Source organism: Arvicanthis niloticus, chromosome 4, assembly GCF_011762505.2.
Source record: "Arvicanthis niloticus isolate mArvNil1 chromosome 4, mArvNil1.pat.X, whole genome shotgun sequence".
NCBI classification, from domain to species: Eukaryota; Metazoa; Chordata; class Mammalia; order Rodentia; family Muridae; genus Arvicanthis; species Arvicanthis niloticus.
This window is the reverse complement of record NC_047661.1, coordinates 86978163-86997711: the sequence shown is the minus strand read 5'-3', so window position 1 is coordinate 86997711 and position 19549 is coordinate 86978163. Positions and strand designations below refer to the sequence as shown.

The 19549-nt window shown below is 48.7% G+C and overlaps 1 long non-coding RNA gene across 2 annotated transcripts; it reads left to right on the top strand.

Annotated features, from left to right (window-relative positions):
• Positions 1 to 1638: 1638 nt before the first annotated feature.
• LOC143442096 (uncharacterized) lies at positions 1639 to 11446 on the top strand. 2 transcript variants are annotated; one of them, XR_013110017.1, is made up of 3 exons: positions 1639 to 1997; positions 5193 to 5306; positions 10474 to 11446. It is a non-coding gene; the product is annotated as an uncharacterized LOC143442096 (long non-coding RNA). The 2 variants fall into 2 exon arrangements; XR_013110018.1 differs by lacking the exon at positions 5193 to 5306.
• Positions 11447 to 19549: the final 8103 nt, after the last annotated feature.

Here is a 19549-nt window from a genome sequence, read left to right as displayed (position 1 = left end):
TCTTGCCCCTCAATAATTAGCCACAGAACATGTAAAAGGAATGGGCCTGCTCCTCCTCCCTTCCCCCTTGCTTTTACCCACAACCCCAGACTAGTTAACTAGTCCTCTGACCTCATCTCTGGCCAGTGTCTCTAAGGTATTTGCAAATCTATTGTGCTGTAGGCTGAGGCTGCCCTCTCTATAGTCCCTTTCCAGAGCTCCGTCTCAACTCCCCATGCCAGTACCCAGCTGCCCAATCCACTTGCCACACTCAGCCACAAGTCACGCAGACCTGCAGGATTTGACCAGTTATACTCCCCAGTGGTTGCTCCATCAGCGCCTCTCCATTCCTCAGGTCACTTCTGGTCTCCCAGGCCCTTTCCCCTTCCTGAGGCTCTCTTGTCTGACTATCCCCACAGCTTTCCAACAGAGCTTTGCCCAACAGAACCCTCTAAAATGAGATGTGTGCCTCAGTCCCCTGCAGTGGTGGTGTGAATAGGAATGGCCCTCATAGGCTCAGGCATTTGAATGCTTGGCCATTAGGGAGTGGCATTATTAGGAGGTGTTGGGGTAGGTGTGTCATTGGGGGTAGACTTTGGCGTTTCTAACAGCCAGGCCCAGTGTCTTCTCCCTGCCTACTTCCTGCATATCCAGATGGAGTTCTCTCAGCTCCTCTCCAGCACCGTGTCTGCCTGCACGCCACCATGCTTCCTGACGGGATGACAGTGAACTAAACCTCCGAACTGTAACTCAGCCCCAATTAAATGCTTTCTTTTTTAAGAGTTGCCTTGGTCATGGTCTCTCTCCACAGCAATAGAATAGTGACTAAGACAGAAGTTGATAGCAGGGATTGGGGTATTTCCATGAAAGACCTGGCCATGGTTCTTGGCAGAATGTGGACTTTGGGACAGTTGGATGTTTTAAGTGGGGCTTGATGGCCATGCTAGGAGGAGCAGGGAGGACAGTGGTGGATTATGATGCTGCAGCTCAAGAGGTTTCAGAGGAAAGAAATATTAGAAGAATGTGACTGTGCTCTGCCCTTGTCAAAAAAAAAAAAAAAAAAAAAATCAAATCTGCCAGAGGCTCAATTGAAGAGTTTTGTATTAACAGTGTTGGCAGAGAAAATTTCAAAACAGCCTAGTATTGACCAAGTGTTACTTGGTTATTAACAAAGTACAAAATGTTCAGTTTGAGGAGAAAGGGGGCACCAGGGGAGTACTCTGAAGCTAAGTGTTTGAGGAGACACAGATTAAAGAAAAGCTGACATTAAATGTAACAAAGGGAGTGGTGACCTAGGGTAAGACTCCACCCAGTGAGGCTTCCAACCTGTGAAAAGAAATTTTAAAAAAGTTTAGGGCTCAGGTGTTGTGGCACACACCTTTAATCTCAGCACTTGGGGCTAGGGTCTGGGGGAGGCAGGGGACAGGGGGGCAGGCAAATCTCTGAGTTCAATACCAGCCTGGTCTACAGAGAGAGTTCTAGGACAGCCAGAGCTATACAGAGAAACCCTGTCTCAAAAAACAAACAAAAAAATCAGAAAGCTGATGAAAATATATTTGAACAAGGGGGGCATGTTCCAGCCTCATCGAGCAACAGAACTTGGCAGCTTCAGCCACATGGTTTTGGCTTTAAGTCAAAAATACAAAAAAAAAAGGGGGGTTGTGGAGTCTCCCTCTGAGACCAAGCCACAGAGTTCAGATGTGTGTGAGGGATGTCCCTGCATGAAGGCCCCCGAGAAACCTTTGCCTGAAGTTGTGAAGGTGAAGCCTGGGTTGCCTTGGAGACCCCGAGATGTTGGGGATGCCAGAGCTGCGGGATACCTGCCCAGGAGAGCTGCTAACAGGGTGTGGAACCAGCCCAAGGGAAAGAAGTGTGTTACAATGAACAAAGCTGAAAGGAGTTGGAGATCTGAAGAAGGAGCATTGTGACATTAGACATGAAGATACAGAGTTTAGAGTTTGCCCCGCTGGTTTCATCTTGCTTTGGTCTGGTGTTCCCTCACCGTGCTTCTGGGACTGGTAATGTGCCTTCTGTGTAACTGTACCTAATCTGCTTCTGCTTTGACTTTATAGATTACCATTAAGAGATTGGCATGAGGCTCAGAAGAGACTTAGGACTTTTAAACAGTATTGACCCTGTTATAGATTGTGGCAACTTTTGAAGATGGACTGAGTGCATTTTTGTGTTATGACAGGGCTACAAGCCTATGGGGGGGGCAGTGGAATGTGATGATTTGAATAGGAATGGTCCCCATATAGGTGTGGCCTTGTTGGAGGAAGTTAGGGGTGGGCTTTGATCTTCCAAATGCTCAAGTCAGGCCTAATATCTCTCTCTCTCTCTCTCTCTCTCTCTCTCTCTCTCTCTCTCTCTCTCTTCCTGACACAGTGACAGTGAACTAAACCTCTGAACTGTAACTCAGCCCCAATTAAATGCTTTCTTTTATAAGAGTTGCCATGGTCACAGAGCCTCTCCACAGCAATAGAACAGTGACTAAGACATCTGCTTTAAAAATACATTTTTAAGCTGGGCAATGGTGGCACGTGCCTTTAATCCCAGCACTGGGGAGGCAGAAGCAGTTGGATCTTTGTGCGTTCAAGGCTAGCCTGATCTACAGAACTAGTTCCAGGACAGTCAGGGCTACACAAAGAAACCTTGTCTCAAATGTGTGTGTGTGTGTGTGTGTGTATATACACACACACACACACACACACACACACACACACATATACATATACATATATATATATGGAAGGTGAGAAGTCTACATGTCCGGGGATTTGCCCCTGACTCTCCCTGACAGCCAGTAACTATTCTTGTAAGGTCAAGAGGTCTGGGCATGATCAGAAACCTACCCGACAGTCATGTTGCCTCTCTTGGAAGGACTCTACCAGACTGCACAATGAAGCCACTCAGGGGTTAGTGGGGGTGGAGCTAGAAGTGGAAAAGGCTGGAATATGCTCTCACAACTTGACTAGGTATTACACGCGTGTACTCACACTCCGAGTCTGTCTGTACACATTCCAGTGCAACACTGGCCTTTGGTATACCTGAGATCAAGGCTGGAGGCAAAACCGGAATCAATCTTGAACATGGAGCAAAGACCAGCACAGCGTTGGCAGAGGTCTAACACATACAGACCTGGGTCAGGCTTCGTGGATCAGCGTGTGAAGGAGGAGAGATTGATTGGGAAGGGACATTGGACCTAGATCCAATTTTTCCAGGCCAGAGAGTTTAAACTCCATCCAAAAGGTCAAAATGAGAGCCATAAGACAGCGTGCTGGGGTTGGGTGGGTTAACTTAGAGAAAGCAGCTTTCCATCACCAGAGAAAAGGTAGTTTCCAGCAGCGGCCAGCAGAGGGCAGCTCTAACTCGTATTTCCTTATCCCGAAACCTGTTCAACACAAATCTAAGATCCTATGAGAGAGGCCTGGCTCTTTTGAGAGGGAAGAAAAGTACCGGTTGGCAAAGGAAACAGGCCAGCTGTGCGCAGCTGGAGAAGAGAGATGCTGGCCATTTATGGACAGTTGAAGTGAAGTCAGGTGATATACCCCGCGTAGTATGCTTCCTTCCCAGCTGTGCCTTCGATGTCCTTAGCCACTCTTTCCCAGTAAGGGACCTTCAGAATCCCACTGGTGTCTGAGTTGAGCTTCTGGGGACCGGCAGTCTCTTTGGAATCAAACCAAACAGAAGAATTCATGTGACTGAGGAGAAAGAAATGCAGGGCCTTTGATCTTTCCTTCCCTAAGAAGGTGGAGGGAATTTCAGGACGAGGGGAAGGTGTTCTATCCTGTGGGCATTTCACAGGTGCTTAGCCAGCCACTTCTGTGCCAGGGGCAGAATGCCAGGTAAGTATTCCGCCAACACAGCTCCTGCCCAGACCTTCCAGTCCACAGACCAAACAGCCTTTGGCCCAGCTGAGAAGGGTGGAAGGTGATGCATGCTGTTCCTCCTCTGGGCAGGGAGGCAGAGGTTTTGATGGAGGATCTGACGTAGGAGGGAGGCCTTGGAATGTGAACAGGGTTTTACCAGCGGAAGAAGGAAGAACAACCCTGACTGGACTGGCCTGAGAAGAGGCACTAGGCTGACTCTGCCTGCAGAGAACACAGATGATCACATCAGTGGATATGATTGGAGATGCTTTTAAGTAACCTTTGGGCCTATCTTAGCTCTCATTCTCAAACCACCTTGTGGTATCACCACCTCCACTTCACAGATGCCAAGTCTAAAGTGTCAGTCCTAGTAAGGACCTGATGTCCCTGTTGTGGTTCATGTGACTCCATGGTGCTTCTATTAGTCTGAGGTTAGGGATCTATGTGATGTGCACGGAGAACAAAGATGGAGGTCTTTCTGTCCTGAGGCATTTTTAGCTTCTCCCTCTCTGATGGAGCTGTAAGATCTTCTGGCTAGGAACCCATCTTCCAACAGCCACCCGTACATGTATTTCTCTTTTCACTTTTCCTTTACCTTTTCAGAGGATTTCTTGTGTGAATTGTGCTCTTGTGGGCCAGGGTTTGGGTCCCCCCCACCCCCACCCCAGGCAGTGTCAGTTGAGGAATGTCCTCCATCAGATTGGCCTTGTAGGCAAAAGTCTGTAAGGCATTTTGTCAATTCGTATTTTAATATTTGATGTGGGAGAGAGGTCCCACCCCACTACGGGCAGTGGCATCCCCTAGGCAGGTGGTCCTGAGCTGTATTTGAAAAGCAAGCTGAGCAAGCCATGAGCCATGGAGAACGAGCCAGTAATCAGCTCTCTGCCATAGTTCCTGACTCTGTTGTTGCTTGAGTTCCTGTTCTGATTTCCTCTGCTGATGGATTCTAATCTGTAAACCCAGATAAACAAACCTTCCCTCTCCAAGTTGCTTTAGACCATAGTGTTCATCATAGCAAAAGAAAGCAAACTGTTACAGCCTCCTTCCCCAGGAGCTGTGTCTGCCTGTTTATTTGTCTGTCGGTTCATCTGTCCATCTGCCTTTTTATCTAGAACGAATGTGCTGAGAGGACACGGCCCTATATGACCTCTTGTCTAGGCTTGTTCTTCTGGAGCTTCCCACCCCTCAGAACACCTTCTGACCCCTTGATTGTGAGCCTAGCCTTTACGTGCTGAACACTCCCTCCATCTGCCCCTTTTGGGACCTGATGTAGCACCCCCACACCATTCAGGAGTCCCATCTTGGTTTGCTCAGGCTATAAACAGGAAAGATTTGTTTCTCTAGATTTTGGAAACTGAGAAGTGTCTACAATCAAGGCATCAGCAAAATTTCTGTCTGATGAGGCCTGCTCGCTGGTTCACACATGGTGCCTCTTGCTGTGTCTGCCTGGAGTAGAAGGTATTCTATGATTTCTTGGAGTCTCTTATAATGCACGAAGTCACCTCATGAAAAACCCCCACTTCCTGATGCCACTGTCTTTGGGATGAGAATTTTAGGATGTACATTTTAGGGTAGTGAAAATAATCAAGCCAAAGCATTTTGTCCCCCCTAAACTCCTAAATTTATGTCACTCTCATGTATAAAATACATTCATTTTATCCTAATAGTCTGGAATATCTTAACTAATGTCTGTAGCAACTTTAAAGTCTAAGTCTTGAGCTTTGTTCAATCAGATAAAAGTGAGATTCAGGTGTAATCCTCTTGCACACACACACACACACACACACAGTGAATGAGAGAGAGAGAAATAATATAAAAATATAATTATCTTCTGTGACCCGACTGTCCCTAAACGCATTGGTCTCTACCTTTGGGGGCCCTTCCTTCAAACTAGGCACTGCCTGTGATGTGTCCCTAATGGGTTGTAGCTGCAAAGTTGTGGCTCTCCTAGGCTGGAATTGCATCTTGACAGCTCACTGGTCTGAGATCTCAAGTGCTGCCCCTAACTCCATGGCCTCAGTAGACACTGCCCTGGTGAAGGCTGCCTGGGTAAACAAAAATTATTATAATCATGGCAAATAATGTAACAGCAGAGAGGCGTTTGTAAGACTTTAGCACGTTCCACCCACTCTGCCTTTATCCTGCCTACTCCCCACAGGCGCATGCCTCAAGATTTGTTTCTCCTAAAATGTATGTCTACATAAACAAGTATATCGATAGCTACAAGTCAATATATGTAATATGTATCTATCTATATAGATCTAGATATAGATATATAAAACTATACACGTACACATACACACCACTGAAGACATCCTATTTTGCAGCCTGTCTCAGTTAACACCAGGCCACGACCATGTTGATATCAGTAAATCTACCCATTCTTTGTAACGACTTTGAAGTCTACTGTGGAGAAATGAATGGACCAGTTTTTTAGTTTTGATGGACATTTAATTGTTTATAATTTTTGTCACTGCAAACGGTGCCAAGATGACTATATTTCCGGATTAGTTGCCAGCTGACTAACAGTGTTTGGATTCAAAATTTGAATATATGTTCTCAAATTGCCTTTCAAAAGCAGCAGCATGACAGTTTCTAATACCATCAGAGTGTATGTGAATACCGTGTCCTTGTATTTGTGCCAACACTGGCATTATCATATTTTTAAATCTTTGCTTATTCTGGTAAGTAAAAATATGACATTTTAAATTTTCAAAAGGTTTTAAAAGTAAAACCTCTTCCTACACAGATGCTCTCTGTAGCCGGGAAGTGTGCTTCAAGATCCTATGACTACATAAAACTTGATAGTACCAAACTCTACATACATACACACACACACACACACACACACACACACACACACACACACAAAGATGAATGTCATTTCTTTCTACTCCTGCCCCTGATTCTAAGGACTGAACTTAGAGTCTTGAACACACTGAGAGAGTTGTGCCTACCAGTGAGCCCCACCTCCAGGCCCACCTTTTCCGCCTTAAGCTCACCCTTGCTATGCACAGTGGTTGAAACTTTTGCTATCTGAGGTACAGAGGCAAAACTTCACAGATTTCTTTCTTTTTCTTTGCAATCCTGAGTATGAAAGATTCGTTCTTACCACAGATCTTGGCAACCTCAGCTCACAACTCTTTTCTTGAGACATCTCACCTTTCAGTTAAAGGGAACACTTTAAGGCCTCCCTCTGCCATGCCCAAACGGCCAGTGTCTCTACTTGAGGATCTACATGGCCGTTACTGATAAACTAAGTTACTTCAACACAAGCACTGTGATACCACAGCACTGGTGTGATGATGAAGAAGGGCACTTAGTGATTAGCGGGTGAGCAGCATACAGAACACGGGCATGCTGGACAAACCCGCCCTGGTCGGAGGCTTGGTTGGCCTAGGGCTCTGTCGAGTAACACAACAGTGTGGAACAATTTAAAACTTCCAGAAAGTGTTTCTTTCTGGAATTCTCCATTTAATACTCTTGGATTGTGGCTGACCACTGGTAACTAAAACTTTGGAAAAGCAAAAACCACAGATAAGACTACTGTATCTGTGGGCTACCTGAGCTCTTTCCCTGTGAACCCCATATTGTTGACCACTTGGGGGGACATGTTAGCCTTTTTTTTTTTTTTTTTTTTTTTTTTTTTTTGTAGGGGTTTTAGATTAAGCAAATACGTTTCTAAAATGAAGTTTCCTATTTCCATTACTGCTGAGTCCATGTTTGGAAAGATTTTGTTAAACTGCAGTTTCAGTCTTTACTGCTTTCTTCGTTTTTCTCCATCTGATCCATGTATACTTCTTCCAGTGTTTATTAGTGCAAGATGTCCACTGTTTCTGCGTTGAGTTGTATAATAATTCTAGCCAAAAGCAAAGGCTGGAATTTTTGTTAATCCCAGAAAACTTGCCCTTGTCTGAATGAAAAAACAAGCATCGGCTTTCTTGAGAAACAGCAGTGATCTGGGGCCACTGGTGGGTCTCTATGGTCTTTGATTTGACCTTCTGGCTAGGCCTGCCTTTGGCCAGCTCCGCTCATGCAAACCAGCAGTGTGGTCTGCACCTGCATGCACCCCTTCATCCAGCTGTGGGTCCTTCTGCTCTGGAGAGTGGGCCAAGTGTTTACATATTTTCCCCGGCTGTTTATAGGCACATGTGGGTGTGGGTCCCTCTTGCTGAGGCTGGGCCAAACCCGATTGTGGCTGTTCAATGGGGCTTTATGGGGATCTGAGCCCTGGGAACTAAGGGGGAGCTACAAGTAGAGAAGTGCAGAAAGCAGCTCACCTTGGGGCTCACCACAGGCTGGCCACAAGCAGCTCACCTTGGACTCACCACAGGCTGGCCACAAGCAGCTCACCTTGGGGCTCACCACAGGCTGGCCACAAGCCCTTCTGCTCCTCTGCTATGGCCTTCTTGAGGTGGGTGGTGGTTGGGGGGGCTAGATCTTCAGGACTAACCCATTCCCTAGAGACTGGACAAAGACTTTGAGGGAAGGCAGGTTTGTGAAGTCCCACAGTTGGGGGAAAGGAGATGGACAACAGAAATGGACCTGTGCATCCATGGAGGAAAGGTGTCAAAGCAGGTGGAGAATGGGAGGGGGTGGTTTCAGGTTTCTGAGCAACCTCTTATTCTGGAGGCAATATAAGTAACCATGAAATTAAGCTTATCCATTGAATTATGATCAAACAGGAAGGGCTGAAGACCAGAGGTGGCTATTGGTGTGTGACTTCTGCCTGTGGTAGGAGGAGAGGAATCCACAAGCCCTAAGTGTGTGTGTGTGTGTGTGTGTGTGTGTGTGTGTGTGTGTGTGTGAGAGAGAGGGGGGGGGAGATTGATTATTGATTGGGGTCACATGTTACCATGTGGTAACTGGTGGACAAACTTCATTTCTTATCCACTGGTTCGATAAATATTTATTAGGCACATGCTGTATGCCAGGCTCTATTCTAAGAAGGCTCCATTTTAGGAAGCTCTGCTTCCCTGATCCGACCTCTAGGACAAGGTCCAGGCTCACTTTACTGTTCCTTCTCAGCATCCTGCCCACTGGCTGCGGTTCTGACACCACACCTCCAAGTAGCAGTCCAGGCCATCCCCTGCAGGGTATCCTGAACCCTGTTGTGGCCTCTTCTCTGAAATCTGCTTTATTCAGTTCAACTCCTTTCCTCTCCTCCTTCCTTCCTACCTTCCTCCATTTCTCCCTCTCTCCCTCTCTCCTTCTCTCCCTCCCTCCTCTCTCCCTCCCTCCCTCTCTTCTTCTTCTTCTTCTTCTTCTTCTTCTTCTTCTTCTTCTTCTTCTTCTTCTTCTTCTCTCTCTCTCTCTCTCTCTCTCTCTCTCTCTCTCTTTCTCTCTCTCTCTCTCCTCTCTCTCTCCCTCCCTCCCTTCCTTTCTTTCCTTTTTTGCTTTCCTCTGTGCCCCATACACTTTCCTCCAGGCCCTGGGACTCATCTCTAGGCTTCCCTGGTCTTGTCACCAGTAAGAAATCAGCAGAGTTTCTGCTCTGGCCTGAGCACTTGGCCTGGGCCTGGGCTAGTCTGGAACATTGGGGAATGGATAGAAGGGTTCTTCTTCCTAAAGCAATCGCAGGTCAAAAGGAATAAGCACTGCCTGCCACCAAAAGCCTCCTGGTGTCCAAACAATGGTCCCCACGGGGCAGTAGAGGCCCTGGGAACACAGAGTCCTGATTTGACACTCAGTTTTCCTGGAAGCCTCACCATAACTAGCCGTGTGTAGCAAGATATTTTTCCCACAAGTTGGGAGGAGCTAAGGTGAGAGGAGCTAAGGTGGGAGGAGTAAGGAGAGAAAGAGGAGGAGCTAGGGGAGAGAGCATCAGGGAGAGGGCAACATTGAAGCAGATGTGCGCCTGTCTCTAGCAGCCTAAGGTAGTTGATATATCTAGGTCGGGTATTAGATTACACCTCTGATTGTGTGGGCATCTTGTTATTGAGCATTACCAAATATATAAAGCCTTTGGATAATCTAAGCATTAGAATCTCATTCTTACTGGGCCCATGTGGATGGTGGGGTGGTCTGGGCTAAGCCCAGCCTTGAGAAGATAGTGTGGAAGGTTGGCAGAGCCATCTCCCACGCTGGCGTCTTGTGGGTGGCAGGGCCGGTGTCTCTGGCTGCCTGAGCTGGTGGCTTGAGCAGATGGCCAGCAGGCCTAGGCTAGTCGGGAACATGGCGGCTGAATAAGAAAAGCAAGATTGAATGACGCCGTTTTAAAGTATTACTGCTACAGCCATGTTCATTTTTGTTATTGTCCATTCCCAGAGGAGAAATGGCTGAGTGGCTCATACCTGTCTGACTGCCTAGCCATCACAAGCAGTACTTGGGTATGACCCCAGGATGGTTGGCTTCTCCTATCGGGAAGGAGAGATGCTCTTCTGCTGGGCTTGGAGGTGATGGTACAGGTGGCCATTCCCTCTCCTCCCTTTTCTCCATGTTCGTATGTGTTCATTTTATGAATGGGGTGTGAGAGGTGTGGTCTAGAATAGTGGGCATCTCTCTGTCCCTCCCTCAGGGCCAAGATTATTAGAAGTATGGAGACCTTGGCTGCCAAGGTTCTGCAGCATCTGCACCCTTCTCTGGTCTCTCACTCTGCCCTTCTCTCTGATTTTGAACCTTACAGCACATCTCTCTTCTCTATCAGCCTGTCCTTCCCTCAGAGGCCGTGAAGAAGTATGGAGCCTGGGACACTGACTGACTCGTGACCTGGTGTTGAACCTGTATAATGAATGTACACACCCACTGTGTCATAAAGATCTGCCAGGGATGAAACAATTGAAGAGTACACATGGAAACTTCCAGAAAAATCAATGAAGCATGGATCATTTGTTCATTTCTTAAGGATTTATTGGTCATGGACTCTGTGGCAGGCTCTGCGAGGGACTGTAGGGGTACAGTCATGAGGAAGAGAGACATACTCCATCTCCATGGAGCTTGCAACCTAGGAAGAGATGCAGACAGCAGGAATTTGTATCAGTTCTAAAATACAGGGCTGGGGATGTATCTCAGTGATAGAACACACAAGAGCAAAACCCTAGGTTCAATTCTCAACCCCAGAAAACAACAACCATAACCCCCCCCAATTAACTAACAAGTCTAATTGCTCCCAGCATGACTGCTTGTGAATGAAGGGTGGGTCTGAAGAGACTCCTGAGAAAGTAGGCTTTAAGCTGAGAGATGAGGGTTGGCTGGGTAGAGCAGAGGAAGAGCCCCTAGGGGTGTCAAGTCTTCAAGGGGGAGCAAGCCAGAGGCTTGCAGCAGAGCAGGAGGGAGCTGGGGCTTGCTGAAGCTGTATTTGTTGTCAGCATTTCTATCTCCACAACAAAGTACTTGAAATGTCTGTCTTTGGCTCAGTTTTAGAGGCCTTGATCCATTACCACCCCAATTACTGTGGACCTGTGGCAGGGAGAAAATATTCATGTGGTGACACTCGAGGCACCAAAAAGAAGAGAGGGTGGATCAAGGAGGTTGCCGGGGGTCCCATACTCCCTCATGATCTAAAGACCTCCAGCCAGACCCACCCCTAAAGGTGTACTGGTTCTCACTAGCACCTCTCTGGGGATCCAGCCTTTAGCATGTGTTGCTTTGGAGGACAGGGCTGGATCAGCTATGGCGTGGCAAGAATAAATTACTGAAGAACTGGGTTGGAGTGAATCCACAAGCCTCTCTCAGATCCTTTGCTCTTGGAACTGGTTCCTCCCTGCCTTCTTTACCCTCAGCATCCATTCTGTGTGAAAGGAAGCTGGGCCTGGTGAAGAGGTTCCCACCTCCTTCCAGAGCTGAGGGCCAGCTTATTGGAAGCAGATGGCGTGCCCTCCTGGTGCTCCATGGGAGTGGCAAAGCCAGCGGTGGGCCTGGCTCCCCTGTGCTGACCTCAGACCTGCACGGCTGGGATGTCCAGGCCGCAGACTCTCAGTCAGCAAAGCTGCTTCCGTCCTGCAGCGAGATGGTCACTGTGGCTGCCCACACCCTGACCCGGCAATTTTCCTGCCATGGTGAGAAGCCTCCTGCATTCCAACTGGGTCTTCAGTCTGCCTTGGGGAGGGAGAGATGCCAACTAGAGTCTTGGAAAGTCACAGGCTGGCAGAGGTCTCTGTCATCTTACCTGCTTCTCCATGTACCTGTGCTGTGAATATGCAATGGAAGCCACGGGGGCTCCGCTTGCCATGCTTCAGGCTGTACTGGCTGAGCTGAGTCATCCCATGCACTCCTCACTAATAGCTCCATGAGCTCCAGCTGTTAGGAGAATGTGTGGCCAAGGCCTAAGGGGAGCACTTTGTCATGTGACTGCATAAGTCACATGACAGGAAGTTGGTCCTCCGTGGTGTCTGTTGTCTCTCTCAGATGCTCACTGTACCCATTGCTCCTGAGGGAACTCAGCCTTCTCATACCCTGGGGTCCCCTGGAAACTTGTGAACAGTGCACCGCTGTGGATGCAGAGTGTAGAACGGTCCCTGGGGGCTGGGTGGGGTGGAGAGTTCTGCACAGTGTGTTTGTTGGTGGTGGTTCCCTTTGGCCCTACCCAGGGCTCTTCACCGAGAGAGTTATGTTCTGAATGCAGTCTCTGAATACTGGGAATATTGAATACTGGGAAGCTAACCTCCGGGGTTCATCCAGGGATCCCTCTTTGTGCTTTAGCAGCTCCTGAGGGCACTTCCCTGACCACCATTTCTTGGGCCATCCCATTAAGACAGCGTAGTCTATCCTGAACTCTTCTTGATTGCTCCATCCCTGACTGCTTGTCCAGAAATGCACTTCTTGCTTCTAGAGCATAAAGAGAAAAGGCAGCTCTCAAGTGCTAGACCCCCTGTCTCCCACCTTGCCTTCTCCCTGCTATCCAGGTATTGGGGAGAAAATCACAACAGAATGTTGCACTGGAGCCCGTCTCTTCTATGTTCTGAGCCTAGGCTGCTTTGGTGGTTCATGAGCAGGTAGATGGACACTGAGGCTGATCCTCAAGGGATCTGGGAGTGGCAGATATAACCGTGCTGGCTGTAGGGATGATTGGGTTGTGGGGTGTAGAAAGGAGATGGAGCCCCACCTCAGCATGAGGTATGGAAAGGGACCACAGCTTTAGAAGTCTGCAATCTGAAGGGATACAGCAGGAGCCCCAGCAAGCTCAGCACTGGAGGAGTGGGCACAGATGGTCCTAGGCCATCTTGAGCAATAGCCCTGGGAGTAGCTGAGGAAATAGAAAGCCTCTGTCATCCTTGGCCATCTGCAAGGTTCCCACAGCTGTCTTATACACTGGTTGGTACTGGGCCCACTTCCTCCTCTGACATGTGTGACTCCCTCAGTAAGGTCTTCATTCCAGTTCTCCAAGCAGAGGTACCAAAGCTGGGCTTTCCACACAGACCTAGGTACTCTTGAACAGTCAAAGAGAGAGACAGCTTTGAGAAAAAGGTGCATTCTTCTGAATGCCTCTTGACTTACAATGGATCTTGGTTCCAAGAAGTTTATCATACATTGAAAGTGTCACTGAAGATGCAGTTCATATACCCAGCCTCCCCAAAATCATAGCTTAGCAATTCAGTACACTGTAGGGTCTCATTGTTGTCTGCCCCATCACATGGTCCACTGGGAGCTGTGACTGCCTGTTACTTCCCAGCCTCAGCAGAGGGGACCAGACTATCCATAGCTACAGAAAAGAACCATATTCAAATGTGCTTCCTGTTGCACTGTATGCATTGCTTTCATGGCACTAAGCTGTATACCCACTGTAAGCCTGGAACCATCTGTAGTCAATTAGATATTTTTTAATTGAATTATCAGTCAAAGACATTCAAAAATATCCACTTTTGAGATGTCTGTTCTTCTCGTGGTTGCTAAGACGACTGGACCTGTTGAGAGCATACTGTGTGCCAGGTACTTAGTCTCTGTCGTTCTTAATGTTCAGGATGTGGGTGCTTTTTGGTCACCATTTAGAGGCGATGAAACTGAAACAAAGAGGCACCTTTCCCAAAGTCGGGCACAGAACCAGCAAAGCTAGGAAAGGGGCCTCCAGCCACATCTCCCTCCTTCAGCAACAGATCCTGCTCTTTTGCAGCTTCCAGAGTATACACGTGCAGAGCCCGGGATCCAGGCTTACAAGAGGAGTTCTGAAAGGCCCAGGCCTCAGCAGATGCTAGCCTCTCTATCAGGTACCCTTTTCCTATCCCATAGCAGTGTGGACACCAGGGCAGCAAGAAAGCAGGGTGACCACAGCCCACGAACCCTAGGGGCTCGTGAGTTTCCACTGCCCACTAGCAGGTTTCACAAGCCTACTGACGTTGACAGGGTGTCCTAAATGGGGAGAGCAGGAAGCTCAAGGTCCTGTGGTCTGCTGGCATTGCTCAGAGTTTCCTGGGCTGAGTCTTTCTGTGGGGCCTCCATGGGGCTCTGCCAGTGCCCCCGTCCTGAGGCTTTGTGGGTCCCATCTGGCTCTGAGAGACATGTTCCACTGTCTCCAAGTCAGGAGGCCCTACATCTGGGTGCTAAACCCCAGCAGCCTCTGAATCTTCTAGTGGTCTTAAGGTGTCTGATAACTTATAGGGACCAGTTCTACCAGGTGGAGCAGGAACTTTCAGTCAATAGACCTTCAGATTCAATGCTACTGGCCACGGGCAGGGGTCTTATCGCCCAAACTTTTGCCTTCTTTTACCTTCCAAGAGCTGCAGAACACTCAGGAGCAGAGAAGGCCTCAAGAGCTAACAGGTCTGGCAGAACCTGGCCTGCCCTGCAACCTGCCCCAGTCACTCTTCCTTCTGAAAACTGCTAAGATTTCTGGGTCTCTGCAAAAGAGAGGAAAGACATGCTAGGAAAAGATAGTGACAGAGGCAAGCCAGAGAGAGAGAGAGAGAGAGAGAGAGAGAGAGCACTGCACTGGGCTTTCTCTCATATTAATTCACTTCTATGAGGTAGGGATCCTTAGATCCTTGCCCTATTTTATAGATGAGACAATGGAGATCCAGAGCACTAAAACACATTGCTCAGTGTTACATAAAAATCTGAACATAGGCAATCTGGGATGAGAAGATAAATGGAGGCAGGGGTGGTGACAGTGGAAGGGATGGAGAGGTACCAGAAGCTGGCCACATCCATCCAGCCACTGCTGCAGGGCAGGGCCTGGTGCAGGGGTTGGAACACAATGGGGACTCTACACACTGGGTTCCTGAGGCATTGAACCCACTGCTGATATGGAGACACACTACACTTAGAACAGGGATGCTCCAGTGGCTAGATTGGAGGTCAGTATAGGACTAGGGATGAGGCTACCCACACTGTTGTCCTGAGGCAGCCAGGCTCTTTCCCAGTGAGACTGCCGACTTCACACAGGCAAGACCCAGTGGGAAGTCGGGGCTGTTCTGTTTTTTCGTTTTTGTGTTATTGGTACATGTGTGGTGTGTATGGTATATGTGTGTACGTGTGTTCATATGGAAAAGATTGCACGCGCACATGTACACAGCTGTGGGTGGAGGCCAGATGTCTATGTCTGTCTTCCTCTACACTCTCAGTCTCTCACTGGACCAGATGATCACTGACTTGGCAAGACTAGCTGGCCAGTGACCTCCAGGGATCCTCCTGTCTCTCTCCTTAGTTCTGGGGCCACAGGTATATGCCATTACTTTTATTACATGGATGTTGGGAATCAAACTCTGATCCTCACGCTTGCACAGAAAGCATGTTAGGAGCCAAGCCATCTCTTCAGCCCCAGACAGGTTTTTTTTTTTTTTAAATTATTTATTTATGTATGTGTATATGTATATGCATACATGTGTATGTCATGACACACATGTGGAGGTCAGCAGACAACTTTCAGGAGTCGGTTCTCTCCTTGCACCATGGGGGTTCCCAGGATTAAACTCAGGTTGGCAGGTTTGGCAGCAAAGGCTGAGCCATCCGGCTGCCCATCCACCTCCACCCCTGCAGGATTGTGAAGTTTCTACATCTCCCTGGGACCCTGCACTCAGTAGGCCAAGTCCCTCCTCTCAGGACACTGCCTAACTACCTCCATCCATAAGAGATCAGGGCTCACGGAGGGCCAGAGTCTGTAGAGCCTGGACAAAGATGGAGGCAAATATTTACTGCCAGCAGAGGCTACTGAGAAACCAGCTTGTCTCTCGGGGCTGCAGTGCTGGGAGTGGGGAAGAAAGGATGCTTCCGTTCCCTGCCGCATTCAGACCCCACCAGGAATGTGGCTTTGGGCCAGGATCCCTCTGGACAAGAAAGGATGACTCTGCAGAAACAGTGTCCTGGCCCCAGGGATGAGTGGAGCCGCTGTGCTGGAGGCTGGAGCCAACTAGCCTTGGAAGAATTAATGACCCTCCGCCTCTGCCTTCTGCCCCACCCTCCCTTCCCAGTAGTCCCCCCCCCCCGCCCCCTTTTGAAGTGTCCTCTGGGCTGAGGTTTTTAAGACCTTCAGAGTGGCAAGAGCTGGTCTCCTCCATTGCCATTCAGACATCTGGGAGGGGTCAGGGGACGTGGGATTGATGATGGAGGGGAGTTTTGGGGGGACTGGCAGCCTTTAAGAGCTTCAGGCCTGAGCCCAGAGAGTGAAGCAGCTCAGGCTGATTGCAGTGAGTGGAGACAACAGGGGAGTGAGCCCAGGCAGGCTGCTCAGATCCCGGCTGCTCTGCTGCAAGGCTGGGGAATTCCAGCCTTGGCCAGCCATTTGGAAGCACATGTGTTTGGCCAAGCACCGAAACCCACAAAGCTGCTTCTTCATCCTTCCAGGCCTGCTCCTGAAAACTGGGAATTGAGAACCTTGAAAAATGTCTTTGTCACCAGAAGCACCTTATACATGGCACAGGCCAGTCACCCCTGGGGCTATAATGCCCCTGCTGTAGCTCTAGCCTTTGGCACATTTGTAGACAACTGAGCAGATGGAGATGATAAGGGGGGTGTAAAGATGACCATCATGGCTGGGCTGGTGATGGCTGCCGGCCTTTGTTGAACATACCCCACAAACCCTCCTAACCACTGTGACTAATGTCAAGCAATCCTCCCAAGAGTCCCAAAGGGAAGTTGATGCCTGTATTCTAGAGAAGAAACTGCATGGCAGGTTAAATAGTCTATCTTAAGGTCACCTGAGTAGTGAGGGGCCGGATAAATTCTAAGGCTGCTTGGCATGTGCCCTCCTGTCCCTACCCTAAGGGGAAGGAAGGAAAATAGGGATCCTACAGCCTCATCCCCTCCCCTGTGTATCATCCCGTGATGGAAGGTCACCAGGTCAGTCTATGGAAACTCTGACCTGGAAGCATTGCAACATCTGAGTTTCCCATGTCACACAGCACAGGGTGCTTGGAGCTCTCAAACAGTAAAGACTGGAACCTAAGGCATGGTGACAAGAGCCAGACCCCTGCCTTCCTGTGGTGCGACTTAGATTCTGCTCTCTCTCTCTCTCTCTCTCTCGCTCTCTCTCTCTCTCTCTCTCTCTCTCTCTCTCTCTCTCTCTGCTCTTTTCCCAGCTCTGGATTCCCAGCCTGCAAAACAGGAGAGAGGACTGTGACTGGTTTCTGTCACCTTCAAGATAGAAATGGCATGTAGGGTCACTGCAGCCAGGGACCTGACCAGAAAGATAGCAGAGGGTCAGTGGCAGACAGTGGGGCGGGGTGGAGACTAGGAGATGAACTCTTAGGGTGCCAGTTCAGGAGAGAGGCCAGCACAGGAGAGGGGACACTCTACACTAGTTAATCTGCATGACTGAGACCACTTGGGGACCACTGAATCCACCTAAGACCCTTTCTTTGGTGAGGCCAAATGCAGTGGAATGCCTGTGCCTTCCAAAGGATCCCATGTACCACGTGTGGTGCCAGGGGACAGCCCTGCAAGGGTCCTGCTTCCTGATTTTCGTTCTGCTCTAACGTGATTTCTGTTGTTTAATTGCTTCCTGTTGCCCCAGCAACAGAGCAATACTGGAGATGGCTGAGAATGGCTGTGCGAAGTCACTTAATTATCACCAACAGGCACTGTGCCAAGCAAGGGTGGTTTCAGCCGTGGTAGACTTCATCACTCCTGCAGCCAATTGTGGCCTCGCAGTGGTCACAAATGTGCACAGAACAATAGACCTCTGGAAGATGCATCTTTGGTTAGTTGAGGAACCTTTGAAATGATGAAGGCCGGGCAGTGGTGGCACATGCCTTTAATCCCAGAACTTGGGAAGCAGAGGGAGGAGGATTTCTGAGTTCAAGGCTGGCCTGGTCTACAAAGTGAGTTTCAGGACAGCCAGGGCTACACAGTGAAAAACAACAAAACAACAACAACAACAACAACAACAACCCCCCCCCAAAAAAAAAAACAAGAAAAGAAAGAAATGATGAAGGCATTGTAGAGTTCCACCACTGTGTTAGTTTTATTATATTCCACTGGCAAACCAGTGATGTGTACAGTTGGGCTATCTCCCAACTACTCCATTCCCAAACTCCTTATAGAGATTTATCAACAACGATAAGTCCATTCTGTTTAGGCTGTGATTGTGGCTCCAATCTGGAACATCCTGTAGTGGTTTTTCTTTTTGGAAAGATTGTCTGTCTCAAAACCTCTTAGTAACGGGACTTTGAGGGCTAACGGCCGAGGTACTATCCCAGCAGATTATTATGACTCGTGGGCAAGCAAGCCCACAGCAGCCAAACCAGAGTACCCTCTGATTATGAGTTTATTTACTTTAGGTCATTGAACGTCACTAGCAGCCACCACGGGCCACACTTGCTCTGTTAGATGCCTGTGAGTATTTTCTGTGGCAGCCACACACCCAAGGCCTGGGGAGACTTTCAGAGACACCCATACTCAAGGCTCTCAAAATATTGTTTCTTTTCTTTCAGACAGGCCCTGGAGGGTTGTGTTGACTTTTGTCTGCTCTGCAGGACCCTGCAAGCTACCTGACTGAGCCCCTTGGGGAGCACTGATCAGACTCTCAGTCAGGCTGCAAGTGAAATAACAGCAGCTCAGACAGCAGAATTCCCTGATCCGCAGTTCCAGGCTGCCACCAACAGGGCGGGAATCAAATCCAGGCCTGCTGGAGCCTGCTGCCTCTAACTCTTCTTGCTAGTTGCATCCAAGCCTTGGTGCCTGAGAGGCAGCTGCATCTTGAAGAGATGTTTGGTCGCTATAAGGCTTTGCTTCAGAGCAGAGCACATGAGGGTCATTGACACAGACTAATTCTTCAGGTCAAGAGCCAGAGACAGTATATATATATCTGGCGCCACTAAGCCTCGCAGTCACAGACCATGTGGGGCTTGCCTGTCATCTAGGACCAAAACACCCTCCTTTTTCCCCTCAAGTGCTGGGATAGAACCCTGGACCTCCCAAACGCTAAGCCCTACACTGGAGCCATATCTTCTGAGTCACAGTTCCCTTTGGATTCTAGTTCTTTCCAGTCCTTTTTAGAAGGTGAGATTGCTGGTTCCTCATCTGTGTGGGATAGGAATAAAATGTTTAAAAATGGCTATCATTATCCCCAAGATTCAGTTGAGTATTTTACTTCTGTGTCTTTATTCACTTCTTAAGACTGTGTAAGGATGTGGTGTTGCTAACATTTGCCCAGCAGGAAACTGAGGGCTGGCATAATGGCTTCTTGTTCTACGTCACACGGTTTCTTACTATATGACACATACCTACCCTCCACTTCCCACGGTTCTATTGCTCAGGACTCTGGAGCCTGTGCTAGGAGCCACCAACTGACTGACACTGGCCCCTTCTAATGGCAGTTTCTTCAGAGTGTA